At 24.3% G+C, this 23,819-nt stretch overlaps 1 long non-coding RNA gene across 2 annotated transcripts; it reads left to right on the forward strand.

Moving 5' to 3' along the window:
- Positions 1 to 14,761: 14,761 nt before the first annotated feature.
- On the forward strand, positions 14,762 to 16,043 carry LOC142241913 (uncharacterized). Of its 2 annotated transcripts, none has more exons than XR_012723865.1 (5): positions 14,762 to 14,904; positions 15,116 to 15,168; positions 15,257 to 15,344; positions 15,515 to 15,578; positions 15,975 to 16,043. It is a non-coding gene; the product is annotated as an uncharacterized LOC142241913 (long non-coding RNA). The 2 variants fall into 2 exon arrangements; XR_012723866.1 differs by having other exon boundaries at positions 15,283 to 15,344.
- The last annotated feature ends 7,776 nt before the right edge of the window (positions 16,044 to 23,819 follow it).

A 23,819-nucleotide genomic window follows, 5' to 3' on the forward strand; every position in this document is an offset into this window, starting at 1 on the left:
ACTCCAAGTTTATTGAGACTGTATTGCATGATTTTGTCGGTTTTATTTATATAGAATGGAGGCTGAAGGAGAAACAAAGTTCAGCATCACAGGCATTCTCATATTTATATTTTCATCATATTCGGAGAACTGCTAATGCGAAAAAATTTCCTATAGAAATAAAATGTTGGCCAAAATTTCCTATAAAAATAAAATTTTGACATAATTTTCTATGGAAATAAAATTTTGGGAAAATTTTCTATAGAAATAAAATTTTGACAACATTTTTTATAGAAATAAAATGTTGACAAAATTTTCTATAGAAATAAAATTTTGACAAAACTCTCTATAGAAATAAAATATTGACGAAATTTTCTATAGAAATAAATTTTTGACAAAATTTTCTTTAGAAATAAAATTTTGACAAAATTTTCTATAGAAATAAATTTTTGACAACATTTTTTATAGAAATAAAATTTTGACAAAATTTTTTATAGAAATAAAATTTTGGCGAAATTTTCTATAGAAATAAAATTTTGACAAGATTTTCTATTGAAATAAAATTTTAACAAAATTTTCTATAGAACTAAAATGCTGACAAAATTTTCTATGGAAATAAAGTTTTGTCAAAATTTTCTATAGAAATAAATTTTTGAAAAAAAAGTTGTATAGATATAAAATTTTAACAAAATGTTCTATTGGAATAAAATTTTGACAAAATTCTCTATAGAAATAAAATTTTGAAAAAAATTGGTATAGAAATAAAATTGTAACAAAATTTCCTATAGAAATAACATTTTAATAAAAATTTTCTATAGAAATAAAATTTTGACAAAATTTTCTATAAAAATAAAATGTTGAAAAATTTTTCTATAGAAAAAAAAAATTGACATGATTTAAAAAAAAATCTCCTATAGAAATAAAATTTTGACAACATTTTCTATAGAAATAAAATTTTGACAAAATTTCCTTTAGAAATAAAATTTTCACAAAATTTTCTATATAAATAAAATTTTGACAAAATTTTCTATAGAAATAAAACGTTGACAAAATTTTCTATAGAAATAAAATTTTGACCAAATTTTCTAAAGAAATAAATTTTTGAAAAAAAATGCATAGAAATAAAATTGTAACAAAATTTTCTATAGAAATAAAATTTTGACAAAATTCTATATAGAAATAAAATTTTGAAAAAAAAATTGGTATAGAAATAAAATTATAACAAAATTTCCTACAGAAATAAAATTTTAATAAAAATTTTCTATAGAAATAAAATTTTGAAAAAAATTTCCTATAGAAATAAAATTTTGACAAATTTTTCTATAGAAATAAAAATTTGACAAAATTTTCTTTGGAAATAAAATTTTGACAAAATTTTCTCTAGAAATAACATTTTGACAAAATATTCTGTAGAAATAAAATTTTGACAAAATTTTCTATAGAAATAAAATTTTGAGAAAATTTTCTATAGAAATAAAATTTTCACAAAATTTTCTATATAAATAAAATTTAGACAAAATTTTCTATAGAAAAAAATTTTCTATATAAATAAAATTTTTAACAAAATTTTATACAGAAATACGCTTGAACTCCATCACGAAAGATATTATTTTTAGACATGTTCTATTGGAATAAAATTTTGACAAAATTCTCTATAGAAATAAAATTTTGAAAAAAATTGTAACAAAATTTCCTATGGAAATAACATTTTAATAAAAATTTTCTATAGAAATAAAATTTTGACAAAATTTTCTATAAAAATAAAATGTTGAAAAATTTTTCTATAGAAAAAAAATTTGACATGATTTTAAAAAAAAATCTCCTATAGAAATAAAATTTTGACAACATTTTCTATAGAAATAAAATTTTGACAAAATTTCCTTTGGAAATAAAATTTTCACAAAATCTTCTATATAAATAAAATTTTGACAAAATTTTCTATAGAAATAAAACGTTGACAAAATTTTCTATAGAAATAAAATTTTGACCAAATTTTCTAAAGAAATAAATTTTTGAAAAAAAAATTGCATAGAAATAAAATAGTAACAAAATTTTCTATAGAAATAAAATTTTGACAAAATTCTATATAGAAATAAAATTTTGAAAAAAAATTGGTATAGAAATAAAATTATAACAAAATTTCCTACAGAAATAAAATTTTAATAAAAATATTCTATAGAAATAAAATTTTGAAAAAAAATTCTTTTAGAAATAAAATGTTGAAAAATTTTTCTATGGAAAAAAATTTTGACATGATTTTGAAAAAATTTCCTATAGAAATAAAATTTTGACAAATTTTTCTATAGAAATATAAATTTGACAAAATTTTCTTTGGAAATAAAATTTTGACAAAATTTTCTCTAGAAATAACATTTTGACAAAATATTCTGTAGAAATAAAATTTTGACAAAATTTTCTATAGAAATAAAATTTTGAGAAAATTTTCTATAGAAATAAAATTTTCACAAAATTTTCTATATAAATAAAATTTAGACAAAATTTTCTATAGAAAAAAATTTTCACAAAATTTTCTATATAAATAAAATTTTTAACAAAATTTTATACAGAAATACGCTTGAACGCCATCACGAAAGATATTATTTTTAGACATGATAGCAGCCTGAAATTTATTGCAATACATATCAGCCACCCTGTATACTCCTGGACCCACAATTTGATATACATATATACAGAAATACGCTTGAATTCCATCACGAAAGATATTATTTTTAGACATGATAGCAACCTGAAATTGCCACCCTGTATCCTCCTCCTGGACCCACAATTTGGTATACATATATTATCATATTTGTAATCTTTTTTATTCCATCTTTGGATTATTTAAAATTTTCTTAAGAAGACTTTTACTATTCAAATCTCAGATTGAATAAATTTTAAATTTTATTGTTTTATTTTAAGGCCATATTCCAAAAATTATTCATAATTTATATTCTCTCATAGAATTCATGCAAAATATATGAGTTTTGTTTAATCAGCTGAATACTAAGAAATTCTTCCTTCCTTTTGCAATTTCTTACATAATTTATAAAACGCCTTGATATAGATATAAATCACCTTGATTCTGGGAAAATTCGTGTTAATCATAAATCTTATTTATCATACCAAATGAAAATCCATCATTTGAAAATACAAATTACTATGAAAATGGATCACAAGAAAAAAATATTCCACTTTAAAATGGGCATTGCTGGTTTCTAACTAACCTATACAAGTGAATATAATAAATTGAACAATATATTTTGTTGTTGCTTTTTTTTTACTTTTCTAAAATTGGAGAAATTTCCGCAAAATCACGATGTCAAAGAAATTATATATTCAATCTATATATCTACTCGCACACAGATACAGATATTTACCGATATAAACACACATATATACAATCATAACTATGGCATACTTGCGCCCACAATGTATACTTTACATTCTTTTTTTTTTTTGTGACCCCCTAAAGGTATGCCATATAAAATCATTTGCCAAAAGAATTATGACTGCTACGTTTACAATATTGTCGGTTTTTCATTGTAACGAAATCAATTTGTTTTCAATTTTTGCTTGATTTCGCATATGTCGGCGAGTTAGTAGTGTATGCGTATATTTCTAGACACTATATAGATAGCAAATACACAACGAATACATATATGTAAAGAAGCCAATCTATAGAAATACATGGAATGCACAACGTTTGTAAAGTGCCGAAAAAATTTGCAATTGGTTAAAATTCTTTTTTTTTCATAGCATTTCCTATGCAATTTCCCAGAAAATATTCAAATATATATGGCAGTTTGATAAGTAATGGGTTGTTAAATGGGTAATAAGATTTCAGAAAATTGTTGCATAGTTTCACGAGGGGAATAAAAGATATTAAAATTATTCAAAAAACACATCATTTAATTTTGAGAGAATTTGCTATACACGAACACCGCAAAAATAAATTTTGGCAAATTCATCGTTGAAACTGGCACATTTTTTTGTTGCGGTGAGAAAAAGGTCTACACAGTAAAGAAATAAAATTTTGACAAAATTTTCTATAGAAATAAAATTTTGACAAAATTTTCTATAGAAATAAAATGTTGGCAAAATTTCGTATAAAAATAAAATTTTCACAAAATTTCCTATAGAAATAAAATTTTAAGAAAATTTTCTATAGAAATAAAATTTTGAGAAAATTGTGTATAGAAAAAAAATTAACAAAATTTTCTATAGAAAAAATTTTAACAAAATTTTCTATAGAAAACAATTTTGACAAAATTTTCTATAGAAATAATATTTTGACAAAATTTTCTATAGAAATAAAATTTTGACAAAATTTTCTATAGAAATAAAATTTTGACAAAATTTTCTATTGAAATAAAATTTTGACAAAATTTTTTATAGAAATAAAATTTTGACAAAATTTCCTATAGAAAAAAAAATTGAAAAAGTTTTCTATAGAAATAAAAGTTTGATAAAATTTTCTTTAGAAATAAAATTTTGAAAAAATTTTCTATAGAAATAAAATTTTAACAAAATTTCCTATAGAAATAATATTTTGACAAAATTTTCTATAGAAATAAAATTTTGACAAAATTTTCCATAGAAATAAAATGTTGACAAAATTTTCTATACAAATAAAATTTTGACAAAATTTACTATAGAAATAAAATTTTGACAAAATTTTCTATAGAAATAAAATTTTGACAAAATTTTCTATAGAAATAAAATTTTGACAAAATTTTCTATAGAAATAAAATTTTGACAAAATTTTCTATAGAAATAAAATTTTGACAAAATTTTCTATAAAAAATCAAATTGTGACAAAATTTTCTATAAAAAAATCAAATTGTGACAAAATTTTCTATAGAAATAAAATTGTGACAAAATTTTCTATAGAAATAAAATTTTGACAAAATTTTCTATAGAAATAAAATTTGGACAAAATTTTCTATAGAAATAAAATTTGGACAAAATTTTCTATAGAAATAAAATTTTGACAAAATTTTCTATAGAAATAATATTTTGGCAAAATTTTCTATAGAAATAACATTTTGACAAAATTTTCTATAGAAAAAAAATGTTGAAAAAGTTTTCTATAGAAATAAAAGTTTTGCTATAGAAATAAAATTTTGACAAAATTTTCTATAGAAATAAATTTTTGACAAAATTTTCTATAGAAATAAATTTTTGACAAAATTTTATATAGAAATAAATTTTTGACAAAATTTTCTATAGAAATAAAATTTTGACAAAATAAAATTTTGACAAAATTTTCTATAGAAATAAAATTTGGACAATATTTTCTATAGAAATAAAATTTTGACAAAATTTTCTATAGAAATAAAATTTTGACAAAATTTTCTATAGAAATAAAATTTTGACAAAATTTTCTATAGAAATAAAATTTTCTATACAAATAAAATTTTGACAAAATTTTCTATAGAAATAAAATTTTGACAAAATTTTCTATAGAAATAAAATTTTGACAAAATTTTCTATAGAAATAAAATTTTGACAACATTTTCTATAGAAATAAAATTTTGACAAAATTTTCTATAGAAATAAAATTGTGACAAAATTTTCTATAGAAATTAAATTGTGACAAAATTTTCTATAAAAAATCAAATTGTGACAAAATTTTCTATAAAAAATCAAATTGTGACAAAATTTTCTATAGAAATAAAATTTTGACAAAATCTTCTATAGAAATAAAATTATGACAAAATTTTCTATAGAAATACAATTTTGACAAAACTTTCTATAGAAATAAAATTTTGACAAAATTTTCTATAGAAATAAAATTTTGACAAAATTTTCTATAGAAATAAAATTTTGACAAAATTTTCTATAGAAATAAAATTGTGACAAAATTTTCTATAAAAAATCAAATTGTGACATAATTTTCTATACAAAATCAAATTGTGACAAAATTTTCTATACAAAATCAAATTGTGACAAAATTTTCTATAGAAATAAAATTTTGATAAAATTTTCTATAGAAATAAAAGTTTGATAAAATTTTCTTTAGAAATAAAATGTTGAAAAAATTTGGTAGAAAATAAAATTTTAACAAAATTTCCTATAGAAATAAAATTTTGACAGAATTTTCTATAAAAAATACACAGAAAAAATTCTAAAAAATTTCCAATAAAAATCTTATTTGAGTTTTAAAAAATAAAATTTGATTAAGTCAACAAATTTTTTAATAGAACAAAAATCAATCATAAACATTTTTTGTATAAATTAATTTTTTTTAATTGGATCAATTAATTCTTTCATTGACTTTCAATTTTTTATTTTTTAACCCTCTAATGCCCCAATTTTTTATCGCCTGATTAAATTTTCAATGTTAACGAAACAAAAGCAAGAAAACTAAACAATATAAATTTATACGGTAAAATTTAGTATATGCTGCAAAGCCACTTGAACAGTTTAAACTAAGTTTTTACCCATTTTTGTTGTCTTAAGGTGTGTTTTACTAAAAGTTTCCTTATTAAATGAAGCCCGCCTAAGGCGGGATAGGGCATTAGAGGGTTAATTTCTGTGATTGAAGACATTTCAAATTAATTGAATCAATTAATTTCGTGATTGAAGACATAAAATATTTTTTTGTGTATATGAGTTTATCAAAACCCTTAGGACAATCCCCTGTATTGCATTCAACAATTTTATGCCTTATTATGGCTAACTGGCATTTTATTTCCCATACTAAATTAATAACCCTTTTGAAATCGCTATCCCAGACTAGGAACGTACGAAAATTATTACAAATAACATTTATCGTAATGTAACGACGTTGACGACAGCGCCATATGAGAAGGGAAATCGCTTGTATTTTTTCCACTTTACTTGTTAAATGCCAAAAGGTATGCAATATTTTCACATGCAAATAGTCATTGCCACAGCACCCCAAAAGTATGCAATATGAGAAAAACCACTTCCTATATCGAAACACAAAAAAACAAGAAAACAGAAGTGAGAATTCATTTGTCGTTATGCATGTGAATTGAAAATTGAAACATTTATGAACTTTAATTGAAATTTTATATTTGATTTAAGCAAACTGAATGCATTACAAACTATGACAAATTAATTCCCCTTCGAATAATGGGGGAATTCAGATATTAATGAAAGCTTCAAAAACAGCAAAATATTGAAAGTTTTTTTTCCTATTTTGTATAATATAATATACAATAATTTTTTACTGAAAATGAATAATTGACTCAATTAATTTTTCAATCAAAAAATCCACCAATTTCATCATTTCCAATTTCAATTAAAAATTCATTGAGGTAATTGCATTAATTAATTTCGTGATTGAAGTCAAAAAATATTTTTTTTTATAATTTATATATTTTTCCAGGCTGGGTAGTTAAAGGTATCTGAGTTAAATCCAAAGCTTTCCCTATATGATTTATTCTCAGAGAATAAATATAGTATCAAACCTATATATTTTATCAAATTATATGACGAATGTTAAAATAATTGTTTGTAAGGACACATTTAAGACACAATTCTGTTTTAAATTCGAAATTTGCATACTTTATTATAGGAAAGAAATTTTAATTTATTCATAGAAAAATGTCCTTAAAATAAAGTGGATGATTCATTTTGGCTCTTATATGCTAATTCCAATTATTCTTCACAATTTGAAACATTTTTCACCCCCTTAGTAAACCAGTTTTTCATATAACTACAATCCCTTAATCTTAGTTTTTTATTTCGGTTTGTTACTACAGTTGTCCAAATTTTTTTCTATAGAAAATTTTGTCAAAATTTTATTTCTACAGAAATGTTTGTCAAAATTGTATTTCTATAGAAAATGTTGTCCAATTTTTTTTTCTATAGAAAATTTTGTCCAAATTTCATTTCTATAGAAAATTTAGTCAAAATTTTATTTCTATAGAATATTTTGTCAAAATATTATTTCTATAAAAATGTTGTCAAAATTTTATTTCTATTAAAAATTTTGTCAAAATTTTAATTTCTTGTCAAAAAATGTTAAAATAATTGTTTGTAAGGACACATTTAAGACACAATTCTGTTTTAAATTCGAAATTTGCATACTTTATTATAGGAAAGAAATTTTAATTTATTCATAGAAAAATGTCCTTAAAATAAAGTGGATGATTCATTTTGGCTCTTATATGCTAATTCCAATTATTCTTCACAATTTGAACCATTTTTCACCCCCTTAGTATACCAGTTTTTCATATAACTACAATCCCTTAATCTTAGTTTTTTATTTCGGTTTGTTACTACACTAATGCAACAAAAAAAAATCAGAATCTACTTTTTGAGAAATTGAAGGATATACAAATTTTAAAATTTATTATATCCCACTGTGCTGCCCCATTTCGCATTCTTGTTCAACTAATCTCACGTTTTGACTGTTTCTGCAAGTGACAAGTTTTTCGAGAGAAGCTATCACTTATTCCCTTTATATGACCCAACGATTTCTACTCTATGTCAATTTCTCTGTTAATTGAATTCCATCACAAACAAAAGTAAAAATTAATAAATTTGTAGAATATGCTTCTACTCTAATATTTCCTGTTCTTTGTTATTCGTGTTCATATTTTTGTTGTCGTTGTTGAATTTGTTTGCCTAAAGCATTCAAACGTAAATATCCAGTTACTCTTTGCTATGCCACAATGCCACGTGAGAGATCCACAATGAGAGTCAATATGTAGTATGTGAGAGCCATTTGTGATATAGGTATTACACATACCACTATACTAATATGATCACTCATATTCTAATACATGTAAAATATTATATCGAAAGTTAATCCATTAAATCATATTGTAAATACTTAATTTGATTGTTGTTGCTGTTTTTTATGTAAGGAGACAGCATCTATTGCTGCGACCATAAACAGAGAAGCAAATTCGTGTAAAATGTTTAACACATGTAAGCACGAATACCCCCCATACAAATATAATACAAAATATACAGTGGAATTAGATGCTATAAGACGTGGAAAGAAGCAGTGCTGCCGCTACTACTTCAATCGAAGTATTTTGCTTCATTTTCACAAAATTTACTTCGTCACTCCTTCTTCCAAAAATCTGCTTCACTTTTTGTTCTGCTTAAAATTTTTAATTTTTTTATTTTTTTTTTTACGATGAACATAGCGGTTTTAATCATTGAATTATTAACCGATGTGGACCAATTTTTGCATAGGTGTTAGAGACCATATACTTACACCATGTACTAAATTTCAGCCGGATCAGATGAAATTTGGTTCTCTTAGAGGCTCCGCAAGCCAAATCGGGGGATCAGTTTATATGGGGGCTATATATAATTATGGACCGATGTGGACCAATTTTTACATGATTGTTAGAGATCATATGCTGAAACCATGTACCAAATTTCAGCTGGATCGAATGAAATTTGCTTCTCTTAGAGTCCCCGCAAGCTAAATTTGAGGGTCCGTTTATATGGGGGCTATACGTAAAAGTGGACCGATATGGCCCATTTGCAATACCATCCGACCTACATCAATAACAACTACTTGTGCCAAGTTTCAAGTCGATAGCTTCTTTCGTTCGGAAGTTAGCGTGATTTCAACAGACGCACGGACGGACGGACATGCTCAGATCGACTCAGAATTTCACCCAGAATATATATACTTTATGGGTTCTGAGAGCAATATTTCGATGTGTCACAAACGGAATGACAAAGTTAATATACCCCCATCCTATGGTGGAGGGTATAATAAAATGAATTCTATTGTTTTGTTTTCAAAAATGTATGCTACTTCAATTTTATTCAATCTACTCCACTTTTTTCCAAAATCTACTTCACTCAATTTTTCACTAGCGGCAGCACTGGAAAGAAGTTCACAAATTTTGAATATAAATCGGGGTTAATTATAATATGAAATTCTTTAACTAAGTCAGAATGGAAGCATTTTATTTCTATAGAGAATTTTGTTAAAATTGTATTTCTATAGAAAATTTTGTCAAACATTTATTTCTATAGAAAATTTTGTCAAAATTGTATTTCTATAGAATATTTTGTCAAAATATTATTTCTATAAAAATTTTGTCAAAATTTTATTTCTATTACAAATTTTATCACAATTTTATTTCTATTAAAAATTTTGTCAAAATTTTATTTCTACAAAAAATTTTGTCAAAAGTTTATTTCTACAAAAAAATTTTTCAAAATTTTATTTCTATAGGAAATTTTTTCAAAATTTTATTTCTATAGAATATTTTGTCAATATTTTGCCTCCTCTTCTTTTTCCATTTGTTTTGTTTTGTTATTGTTGGTTTCATTCTTTAAGCATTGTAGTTGTTTTTTATTGCAGCTTAAAACCATACATTGACTAAACTACAAGTGTAGCTTAACCAACAGAGGAAAAGAATGTTTGTCAAATTTATTTGGGCAAAGCCCTATAGACTGCAAGATGGTTGGATGGACGCAGGTTTCGGAATTACCACATTCCTCATCAGCATCATCTACTTGCAGCAAAACTATCAACCAATTATCAGAATAAATGCAGGCAGTTTATTAAACCCAACAAAAACCACACTTGAACCCTCCGAAAAAAGGTTCTACATTGATAGCCGGCTTATGCATACAATGTATGGTTTTAAGCTGCAATAAAAAACAACTACAAAAATTTTTTTCTACAAAAAATTTTGTCAAAATTTTATTTCGACAAAAAATTTTGTCAAAATTTTATTTCTATAGAAAATGTTGTCCAAATTTTTTTTCTATAGAAAATTTTGTCAAAATTTTATTTCTATAGAAAATTTTGTCAAATTTTTAATACTATAGAAAATTTTGTCAAAATTTTATTTCTATAGAAAAGTTTGTACCAATTCAGCCTCAACATATGCCCAATGGCATATGTTGGCACTACAATGACCAAACTTAAGACAAGACTTTCGTCGCATAAATCAGACCTTAAAGGCCTATGGATCATTTGGATTTGTCAAGCGCTGGAGTAAGGAATTTTCTGACCCATTTGTTACAAGAAACTTATATACTTCACTTGTGCGTCCTATCCTGGAATATGGATCTGTAATTTGGGACCCACAGTACCAAATTCATTGCAATCGTATTGAATCTGTTCAGAAACAATTTTTACTGTTTTGTTTACGTCGGAATAACTGGACACCTCAAACCTTGCCGTCTTACAAAGAAAGACTATCGCTACACTGAAAAGTAGACGTACCATGCTGAATATCTGTTTTATGGTTGATTTAATTAACGGAAGATTTAAATCTGACTTCCTTATTAACAGCATATCATTCAATGTACCCTTTAGACCTACCCGCAACTTTGAACTGCTCCACATTGAATACTTTCGAACGAACTTTGAAAACAACGATCCACTTCGCCGTCTTTGTAACGAATTCAATAAATTTTATTATTATCTTGATTTGTCAGAAGAGAAATACAATGTAAAGAAAAAGATAACATTATTATTAAATACTTGATATATTAACAAACGATATGTATATAATGTAATATATTACTGTTAGTCTGTAAGGGTTTAATCCATAGATGAAAATAATAAAAAAAAAAAAAAGCTGTAGACAAATCAGTAGAGAAAAAAACAGCACTTGCAGCTCACTGTGCAACAACAGGACACAAGCCCAATTTCGCAGACGTCGAGATACTTGCTCAAGAGAATATTCATAGGCGTAGATACACTCTTGAGATGCTTAATATAATAGATCTCTCTCCTGACAAGAGAATGAATTTCAAAAAAGACACAGAAGAATGCGCGAGAATGTATCGACACATCATAAACAAGCATCGACACAAACGAAGCTTAGTGTACGGTGACTTGCAGAACGAACAACATCACACGAACTCACGTTAGTTATTTTCAATATATTATATCTAAAATAATATTGTGATTTGTGAACATTAAAAGTAATTTAATTTTTGTATTTTATGTAGATACAAAATACCAGAAGATGGTTAGTGGCACTAACCGAAATATTGGAAATAAATATTAAAACAAATCAATAATCGATTGTTTCTATGACCTCAAGCCGAACAAAATTAATAATCATAATAAATAGGTCAACAACACTCAAAAATATTTTTAAAAAATTTTATTTCTATAGAATATTTTGTCAAAATTTTATTTCTATAAAAAATTTTGTCAAAATTTTATTTCTATAGAAAATTTTGTCAAAATTTTATTTCTATAGAAAATTTTGGCCAAATTTTGTTTCTATAGAAAATTTTGTCAAAATTTTAATTCTGTACAAAATTTTGTCAAAATTTTATTTCTATAGAAAATTTTGTCAAAATTTTATTTCTATAGAATATGTTGTCCAAATTTTGTTTCTATAAAAAACTTTTGGCAAAATTTTATTTCTATAGAAAATTTTGTCAAAATTGTATTTCTATAGAATATGTTGTCCATTTTTTTTTCTATAGAAAATTTTGTCCAAATTTCATTTCTATAGAAGATTTAGTCAAAATTTTATTTCTATTAAAAATTTTGTCAAAATTTTAATTTCTTGTCAAAATTTTATTTCTACAAAAAAATTTGTCAAAATTTTATTTCTATAGAAAATTTTATTTCTATAGAAAATTTTGTCAAAGTTTTATTTCTACAGAAAATTTTGTCAAAATTTTATTTCTATAGAAAATTTTGTCAAAATTTTATTTCTATAGAAAATTTTGTCAAAATTTTATTTCTATAGAAAATTTTGTCAAAATTTTATTTCTATAGAATTTTTTTTCAAAATTTTATTTCTATAGAAAAATTTGTCAAAATTTTATTTCTATAGAAAATTTTGTCAGAATTTCATTTCTATAGAAAATTTTGTCAGAATTTCATTTCTATAGAAAATTTTGTCAAAATTTCATTTCTATAGAAAATTTTGTCAAAATTTTATTTCTAAAGAAAATTTTGTCAAAATTTTATTTCTAAAGAAAATTTTGTCAAAATTTTATTTCTATAGAAAATGTTGACAAAATTTTATTTCTATAGAAAATTTTGTCAAAATTTTATTTCTATAGAAAACTTTGTCAAAATTTTATTTCTATAGAAAATTTTGTCAAAATTTTATTTCTATAGAAAATTTTGTCAAAATTTTATTTCTATAGAAAATTTTGTCAAAATTTTAATTCTATAGAAAATTTTGTCAAAATTTTATTTCTACAAAAAATGTTGTCAAAAGTTTATTTCTATAGAATTTTTTGTCAAAATTTTATTTCTATAGAAAATTGTCATAACTTTATTTCTATAGAAAATTTTGTCAAAATTTTATTTCTATAGAAAACTTTGTCAAAATTTTATATCTATAGAAAATTTTGTCAAAATTTTATTTCTATTAAAAATTTTGTCAAAATTTTATTTCTATTAAAAATTTTGTCAAAATTTTATTTCGACAAAAAATTTTGTCAAAATAGTATTTCTATAGAAAATGTTGTCCAAATTTTTTTTCTATAGAAAATTTTGTCAAAATTTTATTTCTATAGAAAATTTTGTCAAAATTTTAATTCTATAGAAAATTTTAATTTCTATAGAATATGTTGTCCAAATTTTGTTTCTATAGAAAATTTTGTCAAAATTTTATTTCTATAGAATTTTTTGTCAAAATTTTATTTCTATAAAAATTTTGTCAAAATTTTATTTCTATAGAAAATTTTGTCAAAATTTTATTTCTATAGAAAATTTTGTCAAAATTTTATTTCTATAGAAAATTTTGTCCAAATTTTGTTTCTATAGAAAATTTTGTCCAAATTTTATTTCTATAGAAAAATTTGTCAAAAATGTATTTCTATAGAAAAATTTGACAAAATTTAATTTCTATATAAAATTCAATGTCAATTTTGTCAAAATTTTATTTCTATAAATAATTTTGTCAAAATTTTATTTCTAAAGAAAATTTTGTCAAAATTTTATTTCTAAAGAAAATTGTGTCAAAATTTTATTTCTAAAGAAAATTGTGTCAAAATTTTATTACTATAGAAAATGTTGTCAACATTTTATTTCTAAAGAAAAGTTTGTCAAGTTTGTCAAAATTATTATTACTATAGAATTTTTTTTATAGAAATTTCTCTCTAAATTTTATTTCTACACAGAAAATAAAGTGTCTCGTAAAATTAAGAAGATTTTTACAATAATTTATTACAAGAATTTTCCAGAATTTTAGTTCATTTTTCGTATCTTGAACGAAAATTAACTACTCGAAAGGAAATTTTACAAATTCTAAGTAGCAATCGTTTAGTTCATGGCCTACAAAATACGATGGAAATTTCCTTAAAAAATTTCTTAACTGGTAGATAAAAATTAGTTTGTCATGCTATAAAACTACTTGTGAAATGTAAAGTATTTTCTAAATAATAAGTGCAATTTACTATAAGATTTTTTTGTATGAGAAAATATTTTTTTACGAAAAATGAACTTGAAAGTGGATAGCAATTTCTTACTGACTATTCCTATAGTTAATAATTGTTGGTAAAAAATTACACAATGAAATATTTTTAGTTCACATGTAATTAAATTTATAGACATTTTCGTCAAAAATGGTAGATAACATTTCATGAAAATTTTGCAAATTTTAAGTTAAACGTTTCATCGCTCATAAACTGGTGTGCCTTTACGAATATTATTCTTAGAGTAAATTGTCAGCAGATGCGATGAACTAATGCATAGTACAGAAATCTTTATCGGAATAGTGGAATGTGATTAATGTAAAGATGATGTTACTTGAGTTTTGTTGTGTATACATGAGCGTGGGGTTGTTTTTATTTTGTTCATTTAGTGGCTTGTGTGTGTGTGTTTGTTATTCGTTGATGGTTTTTGGCTGGATGAGGTGTTGTTTTCAATAAAGGCACATGTGTTTTTGTTGTTGTAGGAATGTTTTGGCTTTGCTTGGTTTTGTTTGGCATGCTTCAGTTGTATAGTTGGCGTTGGCGTGGGCTGTTGCATCTTTTAAGTAGGTATGCAACAAGGGAATATAAAGGCATGGAATATTTTGGATTTTTGAGTCATATATTGGCGTTTGTTTATTAAACCTTTTAAATGAAAGTTATTAATATTTTGTCGGTAGTTTAGAAAAAAGTTATTAAGAATATTTAGTAAAATATGTTGAAATTGAAAGTGTATTGAAATTTTCATTATTCAATGTAAAAAATTAATATTCAATTCCAGATGAATTTGGAAAATTTTTGTAATATCTCAGCGTATAGTTTATTCATAAATTGGTAAGTATTTTTTTAATATGGCTTTCTTTTGAAGAGAATATTTTTTATGTATATTATTATTTGTTAATTATTTTTTTTTGGAAACCAGTTTAATGTTTTTCTTTGTTGTAAAAGCGATATTTAATTTCAGAGCAACTCCAGACGGATTAAAACAAATTTAAAAAGGTAGAGAATTGGTAAGTTTTCTTTTAAAAATTGGCTCTCTTTCAACTAGAATATTTACGTTTTTATGACCTTTTTATCATCAAAATTACAGGTTTTTAATACCTTATTTTAGTATTTCTTTAATTATTTTTTTGGAAACTAATGTAATATTTTTAATGTAAAAATAAATATTTAATTTCAGAATAACCCCTTAAAATTTGGACAAATTTTTAGTACTCCTTTGCCTGTAATTTAATAGTGAATTGGTAAGTTTTCTTTAACTTTCTTTTAACCCTGGACAGCCATCCTTATTTTTTGTACATTAACGTCATCCTTCGTCATTTTGACTACGGCTGATTTCAAGACGATATAATTTTCATCGTGAGCGAAAAAGTGAACCAAACTTGAATTTATTTTCTTATTCAATTTGGTTTTAAGTAGTATAAAACAAAAATTCATAAAACGGTCGAATTAGTATAACTTAAATTTACCATTTCCCAATAGACTAAAATGCATTTTAAATCGAAAATGAAATTACGTGTCGTCATTTTGATGACTGTCTAGGAATATCAAGAATATTTGGTTTTTTATGCATATTATTATTTTTTTCATTCGATTTTTTGAAAAGTTATTTAATAATTTTATTTAATATTTAATTTCAGAGTAACCCAAATAAATTTGGACAACTTTTTATATTTCCCCTCAGCGTACAATTTAATAGAGAATTGGTAAGTTTTATATTAAAACTTTGGCTTTCTTTCAACTAGAATATTTATTTTATTATATCTTTCACATCGATAACAACACAGTTTTATGAGTTTATTTAGAATACTTCATTATTTCTCTAATTGTTTCAGGTACAAATTTTATGAGATACGTTTTCCAAAGAAAAGTTGAATTCCTTACACCATTTGATAAAATGCCCCTAAATATGGTAAGTTACAAGCTAAAATGAAGAATTAAAAATTATATTTCATTACATGGTATTAATTTTTAACAATTTTCATTATTGTTTCCATTTTTTCCAGCAAGATATGTGAAAAAATTACCTACGATGAATAAAAAAAGGATAAGTCAAAATGTCCAAACAGCGGGTTCAAATGAACTACTCTCTTTTCCATGTGGTCATAATTTTTATTCACAAAAAACATTGTATTAAGAACTTTCATCATAAGTTTTTATAATAAAGTACTTTTGCTTAAAGATAGTTTAATTTTAATGTATGAAAATTCTCATAATAGTAAAACGGTTTGTTGTTCCTTTAATTATTTAATTTCTCTGTACTGTGGAATGATTGATTTAAAAATAGTCTAGTCGTCGACATTTTAAAGAGACTGTTAACCAATTTTTATTATCGGGTTTCCCACAAAATAAGCAAGTAAACCAAAATAATATTGACTTTTTAACTTGGTAGGTGTATATAAATCTTATGGTGTTGTAAAAATGAACTAAACTACAATGTTATAGATGAACTAAAATTTGAGAAAATTATAAACTAGACAAGTTGAAAAAAATCTTAAGGGCTAAATCATGGTCAATATTACTACAGTTTAGTTCATTTTGCAATGGAAAAGGGTTCACTGTTTTTTCAGTGTATAGAAAATGTTGCCAAAATTTTATTTCTATAGAAAATTTTGTCAACATTTTCTCTCTATAGAAAATTTGTGAAGTACCTCTTAGTTGGAGAAGAATATTTTGAAGAAGAAATTCTACCAATCTACCAAACAGTAAAAAAAATCTAACATTTTTGATAGAATTCTATCAACTGTGGCAAGCCTTGATGGTGATACAGATCATGATATTTATCAAATTCTCCACTTTCGAGTTATATTTAATTTTTTTTGTAACCACTGTGCAATTTATTAAGACGGGGTAGAAACTTTTGCTGAAGGCACGTTTCACATTTGCCTCTTTGAACTTTCGAAACAAATACATCTGTACGAGTATACCTAACGGCACATATATACCCACACATCTATAATTCAAATACCGTTACAAAGAAACCATCCGTACCCATTCCATTGTAGTTGTAGTGTGATACATCTTTACAAATGTCAATATTAAAACAAAAAAATATATAAAATATGTTCAAATGATGGAATCTATACGTGTATGCATAAACAACAAATACTCTTATATAATTTAAGTCATACAAATACAGCATTGGGGAGAGTGAATAAAAACGAAGAGAAAATTCACAAATCACATGCCAAAAATCATGTTACTCTTACTCCGGTTAAAGCAAATATGAGCCAGTTATTGTGGTTAAAAGAAACGATACAGAGGGGTGAGTTTTATTCTAGGGGCATAAAAGTTTTTCGACCGCCATCCATTTATCAGAATTTTCTTATAATTTTTCAATTTAATTATTCTTCTTTTCAGTTCAGTTTTAATGCACTCATCCAATTGCTATACACTTAACCTTTAAATTATCTCACGTACTTGGGTGAATACTGTGCCACTCACATCCACTTTCATTCTCAACCACTCACTTATTCACGCCCCTCATGATTTGTGTATTAAACCAACCGATCACACACACACCGACAGACACATTTACACCTCTCTCTCTCTCTCATGTAAAGGAAGACCCTTATACATTCTTGAATATTTTAATGAAATCATAAGGAGCAAATTGGTGCATGGCTAAATTGCTTTGTACAGGTGTGGGTGCGAGTGTGAGTTTTTGTCGAAGGGCATAAGGATGCCACAGAAAACAAAGAATAACCACGGAATATTTAAGAGCACCTGTGTTGCTAATATGATTTGGATATTTGAGAAACGATATATGATTCCATGAACACGTACCTATGCAATATGTTTATATTAGGGTGGACCATACAAATAGCATAATGCTATATAGGAAAGACTTCAATCACACAATGAATTGATACAGTTTAATTGGGATGTATGCAACTACACAGAGAAAATATTTTTTTTTGGCTGCAAACACTAAATAAATGAATACGATTATTTTTTAATTGAAATTTCTTCAATCACAAAAATGATAGTAGCAAGCAACAAAGTCAATTTGATTATTTGCGCGAATTAAACAATTATTTAATAAATTAATTTTTCTGATTGATTTTTCTCTTTAATTAAAAATTTCATTTTTGACATTTTTTTAAAATTCAATTTAAAAAATAATTGGATAAATATTGGTGGAATATTTTTCTGTGTACGATAATTTACATGAACAAAAGAAATAAAACCTCAAATAAAAAAATAAATTTAAATTAAAAACTCAGTTAACAAATTACTTGATTCATTAAAAAAATGGAAAATTTATTAAATTGAAAATTTAATTTAAACAAAAAACAAAACTTTATATTACATTTTATATTGCATTTCTTTTTTGGTTGACATTTTTTAAATTCAATTAACATTTTAATTGGGAAAATGTTAATGATATTTGTTTCTGTGTATGATCATTTACGTAAAACAGAAATAAAACTTCAATTAAAACAATAATCGATTCATTCAAAAATGTATAGAATATTTATTAAATTGATTTAATTTAACTTCTGATCAAATAATTTTTCATGTTATGAAATATTTAATTTTAAAAATTATATTAGGGTGGATTTTTCATTTTGCAAAAAATTTAAAATTAGATCACTTAATTTTTTAGTTTTATTCATTTATTGATTTAGTATTTATTTATTGATCTATTTGTTTATTGACGTATTTGTTTATATATTTAATTAATTAATTTTATTTATTTATTTTATTAATTTATTTATTTTATTTATTTATTTATTTATTTATTTATTTTATTTATTTATTTATTTGTTTATTTATTTATTTATTTATTTATTTATTTATTTATTTATTTATTTATTTATTTATTTTATTTATTTATTTATTTATTTGTTTGTTTATTTATTTATGTATTTATTTATATATTTATTTATTTATTCATTTTTAATAAAATATATTGTAAATATAATCTCCACCCTATTATCTTTATACAAATCATCAAATCTATATAATTGCCAAGGAGTTTCGTTTTGTGTTCTAATTTTTTTATTTTGTTTTTTTGTAGGTGTCCCTTATAACAGCATTTCACTGATTTATGTTTCAATTTATTTGCTAAAGTTTTTATGACACGTTTGTGGCTGCTGTTACCTTGGGGCGTTAAACATTAGATTTCGTGGAATCTTTTACCACGATTTATCTCCCCCCTCCCACCAATATTTCTAGGCCTTAGGATAGAAAACATTTCAAAATCAGGTCGAATATTTAATATTTAACAATAATGGCATTACAACTAACAGACAATGGAATACAAATTGAGGCAATAGAAGTTGTCATTATTTAAACACCCCACACCTCCTCCTTGGATTTTGATCAAATGTCAATAAAATATCGCTAAGAGAGATTGAAACAAACAAATTGCAGGGTTTCATTTTATAAATGAAAAAAATTATAAGGTTTTTTAAAATACTTTATAGTTTTCAATGGCAAATGACCACTATTCAGATTACATGGAACTAGTTCCGCTACTGGGTGAAGAAGACCTTATATTGTCAATATTATTACCTTAAATTTGTTGCAAGGAACAGGTAACACGATTATCGTAATCATGTTATTTTTTATGTATATGATATCAGCAAGAATGTTTATGTTTGGTGAAAAAAAAAATATTTTTATGACAAAAATATTTATGTTATCAGGAAAAAAAATAACATTAAACTATTGAGAGATATTACCATCTCAAATATATTTCAAGGAACATACCGTAACTAAGTTATTTTCTCGGAATTTATTTTTGCTACAAAAATATTCCATGTTTCCAGTCAAAACAAGTAACTTTATGCTCTTGATATGTTTGTTTTATAAGACTTTCTAGTTTATAATACCAACTGGCTACCTTATAGATTACATGGAACTAGTTCTAGTACTGATTGAAGGAGACCTTATATTGTCAATACTCTTTCCTACACCCTACCCAGAGTAGGAATATTGTCACCTTAAAAATGTTTCAAGGACCGTGTAGCATACTTGTCGTAACCATGTAATTTTCTCGGAAATTATGTATGTGATTTCAGCAAGCATGTTTATGTTTGAGGAAAAAATAATATTTTTGCGACTAAAATATTCCATGTTTCCAATGAAAAAAATAACACTATGCTCTCGATAAGCGTTGTCAATTTGGCGTTTTTCCCGCTACACACAAACATTTGTATTTTTCTTCAATCACGAAATTAATTGATCCAATAATACAAAAAATGGTAAATAAAATATTCCTCTCAAAAATGTTTTTATAGAAATAACATTTTGACAAAATTTTCTACAGAAATAACATTTGACAAAATGTTCCATAGAAATAAAATTTTGACAAAATTTTCTATAGAAATAAAATTTTGACAAAATTTTCTATAGAAATAAAATTTTGACAAAATTTTCTATGGAAATAAAATTTTGACAAAATTTTCTATTGAAATAAAATTTTGACAAAATTTTCTATGGAAATAAAATTTTGACAAAATTTTCTATAGAAATAAAATTTTGACAAAATTTTCTATAGAAATAAAATTTTGACAAAATTTTCTATGGAAATAAAATTTTGACAAAATTTTTTATAGAAATAAAATTTTGACAAAATTTTCTATAGAAATAAAATTTTGACAAAATTTTCTATAGAAATAAAATTTTGACAAAATTTTCTATAGAAATAAAATTTTGACAAAATTTTCTATAGAAATAAAATTTTGACAAAATTTTCTATAGAAATAAAATTTTGACAAAATTTTCTATAGATATAAAATTTTGACAAAATTTTCTATAGAAATAAAATTTTGACCAAATTTTCTATAGAAATAAAATGTTGACAAAATTTTCTATAGAAATAAAATTTTGACAAAATCTTCTATAGAAATAAAATTTTGACAAAATTTTCTACCGAAATAAAATTTTAACAAAATTTTCTATAGAAATAAAATTTTGACAAAATTTTCTATAGAAAAAAATTTTTGACAAAATTTTTCTATGGAAATAACATTTTGACAAAATTTTCTATTGAAATAAAATTTTGACAAAATTTTTCTATGGAAATAACATTTTGACAAAATTTTCTATAGAAATAAAATTTTGACAAAATTTTCTATAGAAATAAAATTTTGACAAAATTTTCTATAGAAATAAAATTTTGACAAAATTTTCTATAGAAATAAAATTTTGACAAAATTTTCTATAGAAATAAAATTTTGACAAAATTTTCTATAGAAATAAAATTTTGACAAAATTTTCTATAGAAATAAAATGTTGACAAAATTTTCTATAGAAATAAAATTTTGACAAAATTTTCTATAGAAATAAAATTTTGACAAAATTTTCTATAGAAATAAAATTTTGACAAAATTTTCTATAGAAATAAAATTTTGACAAAATTTTCTATAGAAATAAAATTTTGACAAAATTTTCTATAGAAATAAAATTTTGACAAAATTTTCTATAAAAATAAAATTTGGACAAAATTTTCTATAGAAATAAAATTTTGACAAAATTTTCTATAGAAATAAAATTTTTGCAAAATTTTCCAAAGAAATAAAATTTTGACAAAATTTTCTATAGAAATAAAATTTTGACAAAATTTTCTATAGAAATAAAATTTTTACAAAATTTTTTATAGAAATAAAATTTTGACAAAATTTTCTATAGTTTCTATATTATCTATATATATAATTGTCCCTACTCTTTCCTTGCACCATTAACCTTCCATGTGGTATATTATGCAATAAGGGCTAAGTATAATGTTTTTGGATAACTTCATTTAAATATTTCCACGTAAAATATTTTCCAAAACATTTGTAATAAAATTTTGTAAGCACGTTTCCCTTACATCCTGTTAACGGTGGAAAATTTCTAACTAAATTTCCATTTCGTCCAAAAATTATGCTAAAAGCAAAATAAAACTACGAACGACGGAAATATGCAACAGCGAAGAGAACTTTACCAAAGTACTTGCTCAACATTTTGTTGTTAGCAAAAGAATATGTAAATTTTATTTAAACGTTACTTACAATGTTCTTTGATTCGTCTTAATTTTAGTTTTTCTCCTCCACCACCACAATGGAAATGGCTGAAGGACGAAGGGAAAACCTCAAACTTTCTTAAGAGTGAATAGTTGCGTTTGTTTTTTTTCGTTTTCGCTGTAATATTATCAACGATGTCAGATGCTTGGTGTCCTGTGTCCAGATTAGGGATGTGAGCGTGTAAAGAACACATCGTGACTCCTTCATGAGGTTCCATAAGGATAAAATGGTAGCCTAACCATGCTCACAAAAATCTGTTTTCACTTATGAAAGTGAATGGTCAAATTGCACTCACCTTCCCATCTCGTATCCTAGTACTGGTCCAAATTGTTATATTTTTAGTTCGTCTCGTCTTTCCCCTCTTTGTTAACCAGGCTTTTTAAGGATAAAGTTTGGTGGGGCAACATCTCAACAATGACAGCAGCAACTATGACAACAATAACATTAATGTCCAAGAAAACACGTTTTTGTTGTCTTAGTATATTTTAAGGATGTCCAGGAATGTAACGAGGATAAGAACGAAAATTTTTCAAATGAAAAATCAAATTTAGCCCTGCTGAATTGAAGTTTTCGCACCAAAAACTTAATTCAGCCTAGCTGAATTGAAGATTTCCTATAGAAACCCTAATCCAGCCTGGCTGAATTGAAATTTTCCTATAGAAAACCTAATTCAGCCAGGCTGAATTGACGTTTTACTATAGAAATCCTAATTCAGGCCGGCTGAACTGAAGTTTTCCTATAGAAACCCTAATCAGACAAGCTGAACTGTAGTTTTCCTATAGAAAACCTAATCCAGCCAAGCTAAATTTAAGTTTTCCTATAGAAAACCTAATTCAGCCGAGCCGAATTGAAGTTTTCCTATAGAAAACCTAATTCATCCTGGCTGAATTCAAGTTTTCTTATAAAAAAAAAAACCTAATTCAGCCAGGCTGAATTGAAGTTTTCCTATAGAAAACCTAATTCAGCCAAACTAAATTGAGGTTTTCCTATAGAAAACCTAATTCAGCAGAGCCGAATTGAAGTTTTCCTATAGAAAACCTAATTCAGCCTGGCTGAATTGAAGTTTTCTTATAGAAAACCCAATTCAGTCGCGCTAAATTGAAGTTTTTCTAAAGAAAACCTAATTCAGCCTGGCTGAATTGAAGTTTTCTTATAGAAAACCCAATTCAGTCGCGCTAAATTGAAGTTTTTCTAAAGAAAACCTAATTCAGCCTGGCTGAATGGAAGTTTTCTAAAATAAAATCTAATTCAGCCCAGCTAAATTGAAGTTTCCTATAGAAAACCTAATTCAGCCGACCCGAATTGCAAGTTTCTAACATAAAATCTAATTCAGCCCGGCTGAATTGAAGTTTTCATATAAAAAACCTAATTCAGCCCGGCTGAATTGAAGTTTTACTATAGAAAACCTAATTCAGCCGAGCCGAATTTAAGTTTTCTTATAGAAAACCTAATTCAGACTATCTCCTCTCA

Source organism: Haematobia irritans, chromosome 5 (genome assembly GCF_050003625.1).
Source record: "Haematobia irritans isolate KBUSLIRL chromosome 5, ASM5000362v1, whole genome shotgun sequence".
In the NCBI taxonomy this organism is placed as follows: domain Eukaryota; kingdom Metazoa; phylum Arthropoda; class Insecta; order Diptera; family Muscidae; genus Haematobia; species Haematobia irritans.